This window comes from Lissotriton vulgaris, chromosome 3_1 (assembly GCF_964263255.1).
Source record: "Lissotriton vulgaris chromosome 3_1, aLisVul1.2, whole genome shotgun sequence".
NCBI classification, from domain to species: Eukaryota; Metazoa; Chordata; class Amphibia; order Caudata; family Salamandridae; genus Lissotriton; species Lissotriton vulgaris.
In genome coordinates, this window is record NC_141689.1 from 256,809,960 (window position 1) to 256,828,369 (window position 18,410).

Below are 18,410 nucleotides of genomic sequence, written 5' to 3' on the forward strand. Positions count from 1 at the left end.
TGATGACTTGCTTGCCTTTGAGGTGCTCCTAGGGGGGGTTCCGTCTGTTTGTGGGTGAGTTTCATGGTCTGAGAGCATTGCTGGGACACTCTAATCTTGATTGCATTTGCTTTTCAGGAAATCCGTCGTGCCAACCCCGACTTATGGCCCAGCTACGCAGCGCGTTTGGACCGAAGGCCCAGAAATATTGCAAGTATGAGAGTTTGCTTTTGGCCTGTTTGGGGGTGTTATACTTCTTGGCGGGTGGGTTGCCGGGTCTTGGGGCATTCCTGGGAAGGTCTAATACTGGGTAGAAGTGGTTGGGACTAAATCCAGGCCGATTTTTTTTTGGGCTATTTCTGACATTTTGCTCTATGTAGCGTTTTCGGGGGCCTGTTTGGGGGGCTTCCTGGTGTTTCTGGGTGAGTTTCGTGGTCTGGGAGCACTGCTGGGACACTCTAATCTTGATTGCATTTGCTTTTCAGGAAATCCGTCGTGCCAACCCCGACTTATGGCCCAGCTACGCAGCGCGTTTGGACCGAAGGCCCAGAAATATTGCAAGTATGAGAGTTTGCTTTTGGCCTGTTTGGGGGTGTTATACTTCTTGGCGGGTGGGTTGCCGGGTCTTGGGGCATTCCTGGGAAGGTCTAATACCGGGTAGAAGTGGTTGGGACTAAATCCAGGCCGATTTTTTTTTGGGCTATTTCTGACATTTTGCTCTATGTAGCGTTTTCGGGGGCCTGTTTGGGGGGCTTCCTGGTGTTTCTGGGTGAGTTTCGTGGTCTGGGAGCACTGCTGGGACACTCTAATCTTGATTGCATTTGCTTTTCAGGAAATCCGTCGTGCCAACCCCGACTTATGGCCTAGCTACGCAGCGCGTTTGGACCGAAGGCCCAGAAATATTGCAAGTATGAGATTTTGCTTTTGGCCTGTTTGGGGGTGTTATGCTTCTTGGCGGGTGGGTTGCCGGGTCTTGGGGCATTCCTGGGAAGGTCTAATACCGGGTAGAAGTGGTTGGGACTAAATCCAGGCCGATTTTTTTTTGGGCTATTTCTGACATTTTGCTCTATGTAGCGTTTTCGGGGGCCTGTTTGGGGGGCTTCCTGGTGTTTCTGGGTGAGTTTCGTGGTCTGGGAGCACTGCTGGCTATATCTACTTTACTTTGCAAGAGGTTTGAAGCAAATCCATGGTGGCAGAGGGGACTTAGGGCCTAGCTGCAGAGAGCGCGCGGAGTGATTTGGGAAATTTGTGAAAAATTGACTAAGTCCCCATTTTTGTACTTTTGCTCTTTGGCTGTTTGGGGGTCTTCTACTCGTTTTCTCCTGGGTTGACGGCTCTGGGGCCATTGCTGGGAAGCTCTAATACCGGATAAAAGTGTTTTGGACCAAATCCCAGGCGGAAAATTTTTTGTGTTTTTGATGACTTGCTTGCCTTTGAGGTGCTCTTAGGGGGGGTTCCGTCTGTTTGTGGGTGAGTTTCGTGGTCTGGGAGCATTGCTGGGACACTCTAATCTTGATTGCATTTGCTTTTCAGGAAATCCGTCGTGCCAACCCCGACTTATGGCCCAGCTACGCAGCGCGTTTGGACCGAAGGGCCAGAAATATTGCAAGTATGAGAGTTTGCTTTTGGCCTGTTTGGGGGTGTTATACTTCTTGGCGGGTGGGTTGCCGGGTCTTGGGGCATTCCTGGGAAGGTCTAATACCGGGTAGAAGTGGTTGGGACTAAATCCAGGCCGATTTTTTTTTGGGCTATTTCTGACATTTTGCTCTATGTAGCGTTTTCGGGGGCCTGTTTGGGGGGCTTCCTGGTGTTTCTGGGTGAGTTTCGTGGTCTGGGAGCACTGCTGGGACACTCTAATCTTGATTGCATTTGCTTTTCAGGAAATCCGTCGTGCCAACCCCGACTTATGGCCTAGCTACGCAGCGCGTTTGGACCGAAGGCCCAGAAATATTGCAAGTATGAGATTTTGCTTTTGGCCTGTTTGGGGGTGTTATGCTTCTTGGCGGGTGGGTTGCCGGGTCTTGGGGCATTCCTGGGAAGGTCTAATACCGGGTAGAAGTGGTTGGGACTAAATCCAGGCCGATTTTTTTTTGGGCTATTTCTGACATTTTGCTCTATGTAGCGTTTTCGGGGGCCTGTTTGGGGGGCTTCCTGGTGTTTCTGGGTGAGTTTCGTGGTCTGGGAGCACTGCTGGCTATATCTACTTTACTTTGCAAGAGGTTTGAAGCAAATCCATGGTGGCAGAGGGGACTTAGGGCCTAGCTGCAGAGAGCGCGCGGAGTGATTTGGGAAATTTGTGAAAAATTGACTAAGTCCCCATTTTTGTACTTTTGCTCTTTGGCTGTTTGGGGGTCTTCTACTCGTTTTCTCCTGGGTTGACGGCTCTGGGGCCATTGCTGGGAAGCTCTAATACCGGATAAAAGTGTTTTGGACCAAATCCCAGGCGGAAAATTTTTTGTGTTTTTGATGACTTGCTTGCCTTTGAGGTGCTCTTAGGGGGGGTTCCGTCTGTTTGTGGGTGAGTTTCGTGGTCTGGGAGCATTGCTGGGACACTCTAATCTTGATTGCATTTGCTTTTCAGGAAATCCGTCGTGCCAACCCCGACTTATGGCCCAGCTACGCAGCGCGTTTGGACCGAAGGACCAGAAATATTGCAAGTATGAGATTTTGCTTTTGGCCTGTTTGGGGGTGTTATGCTTCTTGGCGGGTGGGTTGCCGGGTCTTGGGGCATTCCTGGGAAGGTCTAATACCGGGTAGAAGTGGTTGGGACAAAATCCGCGCGGAAAAGCCTTTAGTTTTGGCACTTTTTGTAACTTAGGGTTCGTTAGGGTTAGCCCTAGCAGCAGGATTGCATGTGTATCGGGGTGTTCTAGATTTTTCAAACTGAGTTCTGGGGTCTTAGAGCACTCGTGAGAATGTGTAATTTTGGTTGCAAGTCATTTGAAGAAAATCCATGGTGGGAAAGGGGGGATTTGGCATAGTTAAAGAAAGCCTTTGCCACTATTCTTAACTTAGGGTTCGTTAGGGTTAGCAGTATTTCTATTGCATGTGTTTGAGTGGGGGGGATTTCGAGTCTTGGAGCGATGCTGGCTATGGCTACTTTTGCTTGGTTGCTTGCAAGTGGTTTGAATGCAATCCACGGGGGGTAATGGGTAATTAGGGTACTTCGGCCTACTTTTACTTTCAAAGTAAGTTTTGTCTCCAGTTTTCTGCTAGGCCTCGTTTTTTGGGTGGGAGCACTGCTAGGAAGATCTATTTTTGTTCTAAAACACAGTTTACAGTACACCTAGCTTGAGGGGCAAGATCCGCTACATTAATTTGCCCATACTTATTTATCCTTGAAAAGGTGACTCAGAGTACGCACTTTCAAAAACATTGTACTGTCTGTCTACTAGGAAAAACAAATTGTGACTTTTTGCACTCCACAGCCTACATACCTTATATTTATTTATCAGTGGTGTTGTAATATTATATCACTTCCTGTTTTTCGTTGAATAATTACAGGCCGGGTTTCAGTCTCTGCAATGGGGAAAAAAGGATGGAGTCAGGCTTCACAGTAGCGAGCCACAATTCAGCATCAGGCAGGCAGTGGACAGGGTGTCTTCTGGTGACCAACATCGGTGGACGAAGCGTCGGCTGCAATGGAGGAGTGCCGCTAATAGGAGGATTTTTTTTCTGCGGGCAACTTACTTACCACTTCCAACAGGACCACTACAACCACATAGATACAGTATCCCTTGCCTTTTTCTCTGACTGTGACTGCATTTCTTTGCTCTCTCTCGGCTTCTACATTGATCCCTTAACACATCACTTAGTCCACTCCACTATCTGCACCACACATAGTCATTTGTAAGTGCTCCTACGTAATTCGCAAGTCGCAGCACGCCCCAGGCCGTAGAGGACTGGGATGGCCCCAATGATGAAGCATGTCACCAAGGGGCAACCCTGGTGAGTGAGGGGACACCTAGAAAAAAAGCAATTTCTCCTTTTCTATCTACTATACCTTCTGTCAGGTTACGCAGCCCCTAAGCGCCTACCGTACTATGAAACTACATTTCCCATGAGTAGGCGGGAGACTTGCAGACTATTTAGTGAGACTATATGAGAGTACCCTTGTATGTTAGGACATCACTTCACTGATGCCTGTCTTGTCTTCTCTTACAGGTATCCTTTCCCTGCTGACCCTACCTTTACCCATCCCACATTTTTTATTTTAGTTTGTTATTTTTCTCCCTCGCCTAATGCCTCGAACACCCTGTGTTTACACTTCTGGGTGTTGGTGACATTTGGAGGTGGAACCATATTTGCATCGACTGGATCACGGGGAGTAAACGTGACACCTTCCAGACCAACCCCATTGAGTGTTGTTGTGAATGGATTTATAGTGACCAGCAAGGCTCTCGGGTATCTGGCTACAGAGACCTTATGTTGAATATAGTTATCAATAATTCCACACAGGCCCTGTACTGTCGCATTCTTTCTTTCCACAGTTGTCGATGATATATTCTTACTCTGCTTGACAAAGAACCATTGCTAATGTGAAAGAACTTCAACCGAATTAGTAGTTATACTTTACCATTTGTTAGGCTACAATGTGGCACTGCTCTACTGTACTTCTGTCACCTGCTATATTCTCAGTTGTACCGTTGAATTGCTCAGGAGGACAAACCAGATTTCATTTTCTTTTTTTTCATAGGCATGCAACTGCCACTGTGTCACACCACTAGTACCACCGCTATGAGGAAATTTTATCCGACCAAGATTGCCAACGTTATTCGGTGTTTCCCGTGGAGCCAGCCCTGGGCCTAGCCCTACTTTCAAACACAAATTACAGGTAAGATAAGCGTTTGGTGGTTTGGGGGTATAATGGAGTATTAGTACGAGAGACGAGAGACTGAAGGTAGTACTACTAAAGTCCTAGGACTCTTGGATTCACTTCACTTAGTCTGTGAGAGGCACTTAGTGTTGAAAACATTTGGGCATTTACACTTAAAGGAAGAAAATGGAACTAAACTTTCAGGAAAACAGTCAACGTTAAACCCCCACCCACCAGGCAAGCAGTAAAAAACAGGTATGCTCAGATAAAGTTTGAAAAAGTATATTTATATCCCTAACAAAATAATCTCCCGCAAGACCCTCCCTAACCCCAACGATTGTCCTTCAAAAGTCCCCAAAAACCCAACTCCCAATTCCCACCCCCCAAAAGTCTCTAAAAAAGGGGCAAGGGACACTATGGGTGGATGCTGTTAACTTTTTGGGCCAGGGCATCATGCTCCTCGCGGAGCAAGGCGAGCTCCTGCTGAAGGCGGGACACCATCAGGGTAGTGCGGCGCAGGCGTGCCTTCACTGCCTTGCAGGTGCAAGGCCTGTGAGAAGCAGCTGTTGGCCTTGCTGCTCGGCGGTGGCGTTTGCCTTTGGCAGCCCGGCTCAGTCTCGGTGGACCACTGTGCTGGGTGGCAGCCGGTGGGGCCACGGAGGCCGATGCAGACGACGTTGTCGTTGTTGTCGACCGCACACTTTCCTCGTCCTCCAGGGCCACCAGCCGCCGATATTCCGCAACAGTGGCCTCGATTCTCCGTTGCCGGGCCGCTCTAGCCAGCTCCTTCCTCCTTGTTCGTTTGGAAGGAGAACCTATATGAAGAAAGAAAGACATAGTCTGTAACCAATGCTCTTTAAGATTAACTCAATCATTCAGCAGAAATGTGTGCTGCAGTACAACTAGCAACTTGCAAGCGCATTACATAACTATTGAGGCCAGTATCTATCTAACCTCACACTTCTTCATCCTTGCTCTAACATTAGTGGGAGTTTAAGGAACAAATTCTATGAGCACTGTGGACTTCCATTGGAGTCGACTATGAAAGTACACCAGTCTTATTCTTCTTCTTGTCTCTTGTTTTGGAAAATTGGTACGTTATTTTCTGCAAGCCGGCATAATGCCAGCGCGGTAAACTTGCACCCGAGAAAAAGAGACGCACGCCATGAGGAGTGACCTAGACTTGCGTTGCCGTTGCGTTACTGTACCCGTCCAGTACATGCAGGTGGTGAATCTCTTACTTTTCTATTACGGGTGGCACTGAGAATACTCTGTTACAACTCAAGGGCTACTGCTTAATTAATTTAACTTTCACCCTACAGTGGAAATGAGTACTAGAAATGGAAAATTGAAGAAGATAAATAATCTGATTATCTATCACTTCACATGGGATGTTTTTGCTTATATATGGGATGACTTTAGGTGCTTTGCTTTTTATTGAGTGACAGGCAGTGATACATCCACACATGAATGACTGAGTACTACTAAACTTATTAAGAGAGGTAGGGAGTGGCCACCATAATAACCGGATCTATGCAGTGCTTGCAATACAAACTACTGCTACTATTTATGGTAGTATTTGGACAAAATTAAAAGTTCTTTTCCTTGCCTTTCCTACACTGGAACGGACGTGCGGGTGCAGTGTTACATGCTCTTCAAAGTTACACTTAGTTCATCCACTGACCATCTACTCTCTCTAGATCATGGGTACTCACAAACTTTCTCTCAGGGGCTACATTTACAGTGTAGTTTGGGGCCGAGGGCCGCACTGGTGGGGGCGGAGTCAGAGGGGGCGGGGCTAAAGCAAAACGATAACTTGTGACCATGAGGTTGCACACAGGTCCCTGCAGCAGATGCCCTCATCCACTGAGCCACCAGACCCAGCATTTACATACATCTCTCTCCCTCCTGCTGTCCCTCCTGCCCTCCCTCCATCTCTCTCTCCCTCCTGCCCTCCCTCTCCCTCTGTCATCTCACTGTGTGTGTGTCTATCTGTGTCAGCCTTCAGCCCGGGTTGAGACCGCTTCCTCAACGCGCACACACAGACAACAACACCAAAGTACTTAACAGGTCTTTAAAAGACCATTAACATATTATTGAGGCTTTGTTTGTTTTAGCGCCCCTGCTTCTCCACCCTGACAATCACTGCTTGCCCGGCCCCACAGAGCAGAGGCTTTGTTCTATTTCACCTCTTTGTGGCCTTGCATCTCCACTCTGCTCTGTGGGGGCCGGGGGAGCAGTGATTGTCAGAGTGGAGATGCAGGGGCGCTAACAGGTGAAATACAAAAAAGCCTCTGCTCTGTGGGGGCCGGGGGAGCAGTGATTGTCTGCAAGGTCTGCGCACCGCCAAGGAAGGCTTGCCGGGCCACCACCGGCCCGCGGGCCGTACTATGAGTACCCCTGCTCTAGATACACATATGCTATCTAAGAGTCAGATAGTAGCATGATCCAGGTATATGGACACATACAGTTTCTGTGTCACCCACCCAGGCTGTTGTCCTTCCACCCATCATTGCTTCATCATTCACCCAGCCATGCATCTCATATTCTTGCCTTCCCAGCTAGTCTTCAATCTCAATAAGTAAGGAATATATAAGAGCTTACCTCTGGCCGCCACCACCGTCTCAACTCTCACAGCCGCCGCCGCCGCCTCCTCCCCTGATGAACTGCCCTCCGCCTCCGTGTCGAGCACCACCACCACACTGGCCCCGCCACCAGATGTTCCACCTACAAAGTACATTTAAGAATCTTAGAATAAAGCACTCACTAGTCACTAGTATTTGGTCTAGGAATGAAGACATGTGAAAACAATGTAATTTGTGACTGTCTACGTTAAAGTTAAAAAAAATGTCCCTTTTTCCAGGGAAGGTTGTCTTGCTGCACTTTTGGCACAACTGATGAAGGCTGATTTTTTAACACGCACCATTTTTCTCCACACAGACAGAAGATGGACTTCTAACAACAAGATCAAGTTGAAACCAGGTGAGAGCTCGGCTCGACCACAAGAAATGTCTTCAATTAATCGTCAGCACTAACCACTTTTCCATTATCAGTTAAACGTTTAGTTTTATTATGACTTCATTTTAATAAATGTGTTTACTTTTAATAAAGCTTTTAAATTTAAATACAATCTGTGTTTTTTGGTCCTCCAGACTAGAGTGACTGAGCGAAAGGTTTTGCAATTTTTGCAAGCATGAGTCCAGATAGAACACTTCAAAAGACATTATGGACAATCCCAGAGGACTGCACTAAGTTGATAGAGCTATTGCTGACTAGAATCATGGGAGTTTCGCCAACCGTGCAATCTTAGTTAGCTACACAGACAGACTAATAAGAATAATCTAGTAATACCACAGGGAGTCATAGTAGAGGCAGGATAAGAATTTAGATACAGTCTACAAGAAGAGCAAAGACAATTTTGAAAAAATTCAAATGAGGAACGCTAGGAAAAATAGGTACTAGTCTAAAATGAAAACTTACTGGGGCCAGCAGAGGAGCCCTCGCCTGCCCGATCCTGGCCCTGTTGAACAGCATCCGCCGCCTGCTGCTCCTGTGTCCTCCTCTCGCCCCTGGGGGGAGCTGACGTACAACATGAAAGAAAGAACAGAAAACATGGATGATTGTTGCTTGTCAATGTCAACCAAATCAAACATTTCAAAAGAACAATAACAAAATATTTCCGCGAAATTATATTGATTATGGTTACTTTTTATTTATTTGCGGACCTGTGACTTCGAAAGTCACGTAACTCACTAAACAAAGTACTGAAACGTTCACCTAGGACTGGCAGGCAGCAGTCCGCAGGCAAGACGCAAAGTGACAGACAAACTCCATTGTGATTTCAGTCAGATCAGTGACAACACTAACAGTTGCCTGCTACATTACCAGTCATTTAAATAGTCAAACTATCAATCCACCGCCACTATTTTTCTTATTGTCAGGGTTACAAAGGAAGGGGCAGATTTAAGCCCTTGCGGCTCTTTTGCGCCGTTCTTGCGTGACTTTTGTGACGCAGCAGCTAAACAAAAAAGGGCGCCATGGTGCGGCGTATAATATTATAACAACGTGACGCATTTGGGAGATGCATCCCGTTATAAAGCCCTGCGCCATCAGGGGGCGTTCCGGCGCAAGGGAGGGCATTCCTGCGCTGGAACACATCCTAATAGTGGCTGAGGGAAATCTACAAAATATCAATCAGTCACCTTTAGGACAATGATGCGTCACACAAACCCTGCACCTGCTTGAAGCAGACGTACGGCTTGACCCAGCATTGGGGAGATAGGGTACCCCAGAGCATTGATGGAGCTGCGCCATCGTTGCGACGCAACTCCAGCAGTAAAGCTTCGGTGACGTTTTGGGCCCATGGGGCGCCGCATTGCAAATACGGCGCACCATGTTTGGTGGTGGTAGCGGGCCGCACAATTAATGGCGCATCCCTGCTACTTTGCAGGGATGCGACGGTAATTGCAATTCTGCCCCTTAGGGGCATACTTACTTACGCGTTCTGGCGCATCTCCAGAGATGCGCCAGATCAAATGCGTCACGCAAAACTACCCTTGCGACACGGCAGATGTGCCTCATTTACAATGCGGCGCGCCCTGGCGCAAGGGTAGGCACTTGCGTGACGCATCTCGTCACGTAAGAGCGGCGCATCGCTGGAGTCACGTCGCCAACGCAATGCAACTCCAGTAATGCTCAGGGCCACCCAATACTTTACATGCTGTGTCAGTCCTTTCGCCTGCTTCGAGCAGACATAAGGAATTGAATTGACGTAGCAGCGTCGCAGAAGTGCCTGCGTTAAATCTTGTAGATTTCACGCAGGCAATTTTGCGAGGCGCACAGCCGCTGGACCGCCCACCCTGCGTACTAGGAACGCACCCATTGTGGTGCAGGCCCATGGCTTTATAACGTCACGCATCTCCCTAGATGCGTCATGCTGTAAATGACTTGCAGGGATGCGGCACGTTTACGCCGCTGTTGCGTCACGCAAGGCAACGTAAACGTGGCGCAAGGGGCTTGTAAATGTAATCTGCCCCCTAGTGTCTAGCATTACGCAGTTCTGTTAAGTACACTCATACATAATAGTTACTCAGGCCAATGAGACCACAAAATAGAAAACAAATAAGCATAGTAGCAACCCCACTGAGAAGGAGAGCAGTGCACCTGAAATGCACAGAAGATTTTGAAATATAATTTAACTACAATGTAATCGTCATCAGCGGCATTATTGGCTTGCTCCATGTAAAAAACAAATATTTGCAATACAACAACACAGAGCAGGAGAAAACATCATAGTAGTGAGTGATTAAATGCCAATGGCTACTACTACTCACCAAGCCCGGGGATCTCCAAGCCGAGCTGGTCCAGCAGGTCGCGCTCGCGGTCCAGGAGGTCCGTCCAGCGATGGGTGACCTGGCTGTAGGTGCGCTGGACCCCGTAGAGGTGGGATATGGCCCAGCACACCTTCTCCCACCGCTTCCGGCGCTCCCGCATGTTGTAGCCGCCGGCCGCGATCCTGCCGCCTCCCGCGATGGTCCTGGGCAGGCGGCGCTGGACGAAGTAGACCAGCGCGCCCACTTCCTCCGGGCTGAATATCTCCCGGCGCGTCACCTGCTCCCCCCTCGATCTCACGCCTGCTGTCCTGCCACTGGGTCCAGCACTACTCCCCGCCGCCGCTGCGGCCCTCAAGTGCCTGGGCAGCTTCACGGCGCCTGGCTTGACCATGGTCTGGGCAGGTAAGGTAGGAAGAAGTAGAAAATTAAGAAAGAATAGGATAGGGAAGAAGAAAAGAAAAGAGTTTACAAAAGTAGTTTAAAAGTAAAGAAAAATAGCAGAAAAGACAAAAATATACAGCTAGGAAAAGAGAGGGATAGATAAGAAGCAAAATCGTAAAAAAAAAACTGAAAACAAGCAAAGGATGGGAAAGATATCAAGAGGATTAAACACCATGCCCAGACACAGGAAATGAATGAAAAACAAGATGGCCGGCGCCCGTTTCCGAGCGCGAAAGTCAGTTCGCGCGAGATTTTCCTCGCGATCTCGTGCGAACCTCTAGATTTCCCGCGCGATCTCGTGCGAACCTCTACTCGCAATGCGCTTACTGCGCGAGATTATACATAGCGGGCGGAAACGGAAATACGTCACGCAAACAAAATGGCCGCGCCCGTACTCGACCTTGGGGTAAATTCGCGTGTTGCGCTGCAAGCGGCTCGCGAATACTGCAAAAAAACTCGCGAAACAACAAGCCGCAAAAAAATAAAATGCTCATTCGCACGAATTGGCGGCTTCCGCGGTCGGTTTCGCACGACGCCGCGCCCCGCGAATAGCGCGAAAAAAACCGCAAAACGATTTCAGCAAAAGCAAAAGCAATGAGCAGGTGCAAAAGGTCAACCTCATGATTTGTAACGATTCTTTGTATTGCTTCCTGAGGGGGCCCTCCAGAATTCGGTTGCCTGCTTGCAACTATTGTGTGACCCTGCTCTGACCTTAACTGTATGCCACAAAGGTCCTGATATACAGCTAAAGGAGCAGACAAGCAGGTGCCAGGCTGGAACTTTAAATTCTTTCAGTGACACATTAATTAGCCCCTAATTCATTATTGTCAGTTGGGGCAGGGCAGGTGTTGTAACTAATTTTGCAACAATGAAAGCACTTAGCAAGTGCAAAAGATCACTAATCAGCGCGCACTAAGGAAGCAGGTGCCAGCTAAAAAAATATTCTGTGACACATTAATCAGCCCCAAATTAATTCAGGTCACTTGAGGCAGGGAAGGTGTGCTTTGCTTTGCCGAAAATAATGTACACTGGACAACCAGAGGGTGTGGTGATGAAACAGAGGGTGGCATGGGTGGGCCAGAGGGTGGCATGAGTAGTCAGAGAGTGGCAGTGGTGACAGAGAGTGGCAGTGATGAAGAAGAGTGTCCCAAACAGGCTGGACATGTAGAAACAACAAGTTCGCAAAACTTGCGACCCGACAGGTAAGTTCGCAAATTGCGAAATTGTAAAAACCCTCGCGAACTGGCAGAAACACGGGCGAACACAAAAAAAAATAAAAATCCGCAAATTCGCGGGAATTCGCGGATTTTGCGGATTGCGAATCCGCAAATCCGCAAAATTCGCGAACGCGAGATCCGCAAAATTCGCCCATGCTTACGCCAGAGCCAACCTTCCCGAAGGGATGAAAGAGGTAGCCGAATGGATGAAGAACAGCCGCCTGAAACTGAACTCGGACAAGACGGAAGTCCTCATCCTGGGATCCTCACCCGCCGCTTGGGACGACTCCTGGTGGCCCCCGCCTTAGGCAGCGCACCCAAAACAACAGACCACGCACGCAACCTGGGCTTCATCCTGGACTCCTCCCTCTCCATGACCAGACAAGTCAACGCCGTCTCCTCGTTGTGCTTCAACATACTGCGCATGCTACGTAAGATCTTCCGGTGGATCCCCACCGAGACCAGGAAGACAGTCACCCAGGCCCTCGTCACCAGCCGTCTGGACTACGGCAACTCCCTCTACGCCGGAACCACCGCCAAACTCCAGAAGATACTCCAGCGGATCCAGAATGCCTCAGCGCGACTCATCCTGGACATCCCCCGTCGCAGCCACATCTCCGGACACCTGAGAGACCTGCACTGGCTCCCGGTCAGCAAGAGAATCACCTTCCATCTCCTCACCCACGCACACAAAGCCCTATACAACCAAGGCACAGGATACCTCAACAGCCGCCTCAACTTCTATGCTCCCAAACGCCAGCTTCGATCGAGCAGCCACGCCCTGGCCGCCGTCCCCCGCATCCGAAGAGCCACCACAGGGGGACGGTCCTTCTCCTACCTCGCCGCCAAGACATGGAACTCCCTCCCCACCCACCTCCGCCTGACCCAGGACCACCTTGCCTTCAGGAAGCAACTCAAGACCTGGCTGTTCGAGCAGTAGTGGACCCCCCTCCCCCAGCGCCTTGAGACCCTCTGGGTGAGTAGCTGTCATGATCGCTTACACAGCCGCAGCGAAGGAAAGTAGGAAAGGGAAACAAGTGCGAAGGAGCCCTTTAAACTACATGTCCCAGAAGGCCAAGCGGCTCTGGAGAAAAGGAAAGAAGGCGGAGCCTATATAACTCCGCCTTGGAAACAGATCGGCGCTTGACAATTGTTTTCTTGGTTTTGGTTGTGGCGGATGGTGATCCCCGTCGGAGTTCGAGAGAGGACATCATCGCCGATCAAGAGCCTGCGTGTTCAGTCTCAGGAAATCATCGCCGATCAAGAGCCTGCGTGGCCAGCCTAGTTCAAGCCCTTTTCCGATCAAAAGCCAGCGTGGTCAATGGAGTGAAGTAACTTCCGACCAACTGCAAGTATAACCCGAGAAGAACGGGATCGTTCTTCTACTCTCTGTTTATTGTTTGTCCGAGTTCCTGCTAGCATCCTGATGCGCACTCAGCAATTCCAAGCGTTTGAGTGTGTAGCTTGGTAGAGTGCGCTAAGACATCTTCCTTTGTTTCTCAAGCTGTATTGAGGAAGCAAAATATACGGATTGAAAATTACTTTTCCGCTATCCCAGGGGTAAAGCCGAGACTAAGAGGATTCTATCCTTACGAGAAAGTGACGAATAACTTTCTCACCATCTTGCCTATCGCAGAGGAAGGAGGAACACATTGTTATTTCCTTTATAGAACATCTGAAGTGTTCCTTGGTAAGTGCCAGAGATTGGGGTCGGGGTAGGAAGTGTACTTTTGTGGAACAGGGACTTATACCTGTCCTTTATTTCTCCACGCTGCAGTACGTCCCGTCACTACGGATTCTGTCGTATCAGACCCCGAGAACCCTTCCATCGATCCGTGTGCCCCCTGCGCCTTATCCTCCCGGCTTCTCACAAATACCCATTCAGAAGGTGTTCTCAAAGACACCACTGGGTGAGGTGTCTAGATAAGTCAGAAGGACATTCATCGCATCGTTCCTGCTGATCAAGAGTTTTCAGGTTAGTGGCGCGCAATAGTAGTAGCGCTGCTTGCAATCGCGACAGATTGTCAAGCCCAAGAATACGTTTCAGCCCGGACGATGGACGCCGACGCTACTCTCGCTTCACTGTTGGAGAGCTTCTCGGACCTACGACAGGAGGTCATTACCTCTCGTGCCGAGAACCAAGCATTATATCAAGAAGTGGCACAACTGCGCAAAGATATGTCCGACCTGGCACAGAAGGAGCCAGTAGTCAGGCCCATACTCAAACCGGCCACATTGCAACCGCCTTCTTCTTCCCGACCCGGGGGGTACTTTCTGCCCTTATCTAATCCCGCGGTAGTCACGGAAGCACTACCAACGGTTCAAGTGATCCAGAACCAAGGGATTCCGTTAGCCCCCCCGGAGAGGTTTTTCGGAGATCCTCGCAAGTTCGAAACTTTTTTGAACCAATGCCGGCTTCATTTCCTGTGTAAACCCGTAGTCTTTCAGGAGGAAGCAGTGAAAACGGCATTCATGATGTCCTACATGGGTGGGAATGCCTCGAGTTGGACAATTCCCTTGTTGGAGCGAGACGACCCTGTATTGCATAATTTCTCTGATTTTTGTATTGAGTTGAGAAAACTCTTCGATCGAAAATCCCATATGCTCACCCTTGACAGGGAAATCATGACTCTCAAACAAGGTTCACAGGATTTATTAACATATATCACTACCTTCAATCGCTTGCTGGTGGAAACTGATTGGCCAGCGGAAAAAAGAATTTCCCTCTTTTATCAAGGGTTACGAGGGGAATTGAAGGATGTTCTAGCTCAGGTGGTGCAACTACCTACCATGGTCTCTGAATTCATAGATCTGACGGTTCAGTTAGATCATCGTCTGCTGGAAAGAAGAGGGGAAAAACCAAGGGGAGAGAACCGTTTCTACTATCCTCCCATTCGATCTAGATCCGGAGGAGAAGACAAACCGAAGGTGTCTGACGACACAGAACCCATGCAAATTGGAGGGGTTCGAGGCCTCCTTACTACAGAAGAAAAGGACAAACGACGACGCCTGAAACTGTGTCTATATTGTGGGAAGGGAGGACATTTTATCAAAGAATGCAGAGCCAGGAATTATGTTCCCGGGCGCTCTACTCTCCCCCGAGTCCAGGCGACACAGAAGGAGGCCGAACCGTCGGAAAACTGAAGATCTCGAGTCCGAAGGAGGTCTCCGACTCGAGATACCAGTTCCCTATGATCTCCCCTGTTCTTGCCAATACCCTTCATCCCGCAGTGGCCCATATAAATATCAGTGTGACCCTCTGGATAGCTACCACCGATCCCTTGCAAGTTGATGCCCTTCTCGACTCCGGGGCCACTGGTAATTATATCGACCAGGATTTCGCGTTAAGGAATGGCATCCCGTGCGAGAAAAAGCTACGCCCCGAGACGGTAAAGGCAGTCGACGGAACCATCCTTTCTTCAGGCCCGGTGGTTTACAACACCCTTTCTTTATTGATGGAGTTTGGTGAGGATCATCGGGAACACATCCAGTTCGACCTGATAGACGCCCCACAGTTCCGACTCATCTTGGGAATGCCGTGGCTTACGCTACATGATCCTTTTGTCAGTTGGTCAGCTCGTGCGGTCAACATGACCTCTCCTTTTTGCAAGGAACATTGCAGAACCCACGAACCTTTACCATCCCTCTCTGTACCCTCATCGGCCTCCTATCTGGCGAACGCCTGTACCTTTGAAAGGTTCTGTTGCGTTACGGTGCTGCCCGCCGAATACCAAGAGTATAAGGCCTTGTTCGACAAACAAAAGGCCGCCCAATTACCACCTCATCGGGTCTATGACTGTCGTGTTGACCTCGTTCCGGGGGCCGATATCCCTTGCAGTAGGGTTTATGCCTTAACGGAGAAGGAAACCCAGTATTTGAAATCATATATAGATGACAACCTTGCTACAGGGTTTATCCGCCACTCTACATCCCCTGCATCGTCACCAATGTTTTTCATTGCCAAGAAGGATTGTGATGAGTTGAGACCCTGCATTGACTACCGTGCGATTAACAAAGTGACGATCAAAAACCGTTATCCTCTTCCCCTCATCCCGGTTTTGATGGACCAGTTGAAGGGTGCCAAATACTTCACGAAACTCGATCTTCGGGGAGCCTACCACCTCGTTCGCGTACAGAAGGGGGACGAATGGAAGACGGCATTCCGAACCAAATTTGGTTTATTTGAATACCGTGTAATGCCCTTTGGTCTCTGCAACGCCCCTGCTGCCTTCCAATTCTTCATGGACGAAGTTTTGCGAGGATGTCTGGAAACATACTGTGTGGTATACATAGATGACATCCTGATTTATTCAACATCAATGGCAGAACATATTGTCCATGTAAAGACTGTACTACGGAAGTTACAACAGAATTCGTTGTACGCCAAGTTGGAGAAGTGTCTTTTCCATGTGCAGGAGATCGCCTTCTTGGGATATATCATAGACGCCCAAGGGTTTCGGATGGACACCAGCAAAGTCGAGGTAATCCTTAACTGGAAAACTCCACACAATGTTAAGGCAGTCCAGAGCTTTCTTGGCTTTGCCAATTACTACCGGCGCTTTATTCAAGACTTTTCTAAAACTATTCATCCCATCACATCCCTCCTGCGAAAAAACGTCCCGTTTGTATGGGGAACCGAAGCAGAACAGGCATTTCAACTCCTCAAATGCAGATTTACGCAAGCTCCCATTCTCCGGCACCGGGATCCTCAGCTGCCATATATCCTGGAGACCGATGCCTCTCAATCAGCCCTCGGAGGCATCTTATCACAAAGACATCCCAAAACAGGACAGTTGCACCCTGTGGCCTACTATTCGAGAAAACTCACACCCTGTGAGATAAATTACACTATCACTGATAAAGAGCTCTTGGCGATCAAAAGAGCCTGCGAGGAGTGGCGACATTATCTCCTCGGTGCTTGTCACACGGTGGAAATCATCACTGATCATCGCAACTTGTTGTTCCTCAAAACGGCGAAGGCCTTGACTCCGAGGCAGCTCCGATGGACTTTGTTTTTTTCCGATTATGATTTTGTCATTAAGTACAGGCCAGGGTCACGCAATGGTAAGGCGGATGCCTTATCCCGTCTGGGGGTCGAGGATGCGGTTGAACTCGGAGAACCCCCTTTTATCCTTCAGGAAGCTGACAACCACAGTGCATCCCTCGCTCTAGTATCATCTGCGGACTTTCTGGAGGATTTGAAAGTAGCCATCGCCGATCAAGATATCGCTTCTTGGATCCAGGAAGACCCGGACCATCGACATGTGGAGAATGACTTGGCGTACCATTACCATGCGTTGTATGTCCCCCAGAAACAGTTGCAACAACAAGCCCTGAAATGGGCGCATGACTCAGCATTAAGCGGACATATGGGGATATTCAAGACCACGGCTAATGTAGAACGTTCTTTCTGGTGGAAAGAGGTTCGAGCCGATGTGAAAGAGTACGTGCAAACCTGTGCTATTTGTGCCCAGGGGAAATCAGTTCACACCAAACCAGCGGGTCTCCTCCGTCCGTTGCCCATTCCTCCTAAACCTTGGCACACCTTATCCATGGATTTTATAGTGGGGATGCCTCCCTGCGCTCATCAAACCGTGGTTCTGGTGGTAGTAGATCATCTAACGAAAATGGGGCATTTAATTTCTTTGCCGGGTTTACGTACTTCTGTGGAATTGGCCAAGGTATTCCTGCAACACATTGTGCGTGCTCACGGTTTGCCCAGCGTGATTATAACTGATCGTGGCACGCAGCTTACGTCACATTTCTGGAAGGCTCTCTGTGCCATCTTGCAAATAGATGCCCGACTGTCATCTAGCTATCATCCGCAGACGGACGGAAAAACCGAACGGCTTAACCAAACGCTTGAACAGTACCTCCGCTGTTTCACCATGCAAAATGCATCGGATTGGACCACCCTTTTGTGGTTGGCGGAGTTCGCATATAACAATGCCGCTCATACCACCCTGGGGTGTTCCCCTTTTTTCTGCCTGTATGGTTTCCATCCAAATATGCTTCCGTTCGACTGGCCTGCGGAATCCTTGGTTCCCTCCATTCAGGAACATCATGCCCATCTGAGGGCCATCCTTATAGACGCAAGACATTGTTTGGAGAAGGCGCAAGCAGCTCATAAACTATTTGCGGACCGCAGGAGGTCCGAGGAGCCGACATATCAGGTGGGGGACAAGGTGTGGCTCTCCACAAAGAACATTCATCTAAAAGGAGTAAATAAACTTAAACCTAAGTTTGTGGGGCCTTACAGCATCAGTGAGGTGGTGAACTCAGTGGCCATGAGGTTGTCTCTTCCACCTTCCTGGTCAATACATCCGGTGTTCCATGTGTCCCTCTTCAGGCCTTGTCCCTTGACCATGCGATTGCCAGTACGGCCCCCTGCTCTGGAGGTGGATGGCCAGGAGGAATACGAAGTACAACAAGTTCTGGACTCTCGTATTTTGCATGGCCGGATTCAGTATCTGGTAGATTGGAAAGGGTATGGTCCGGAGGACAGAACCTGGGAACCCGCGGACCATTTGCATTGCCCTGATTTGGTAGCCGCATTTCATGAGCAGTTCCCTGGGAAACCGGGTCGACCGCCGAGTCGGCAGTCCTCGAGAGGGGGTTCTGTCA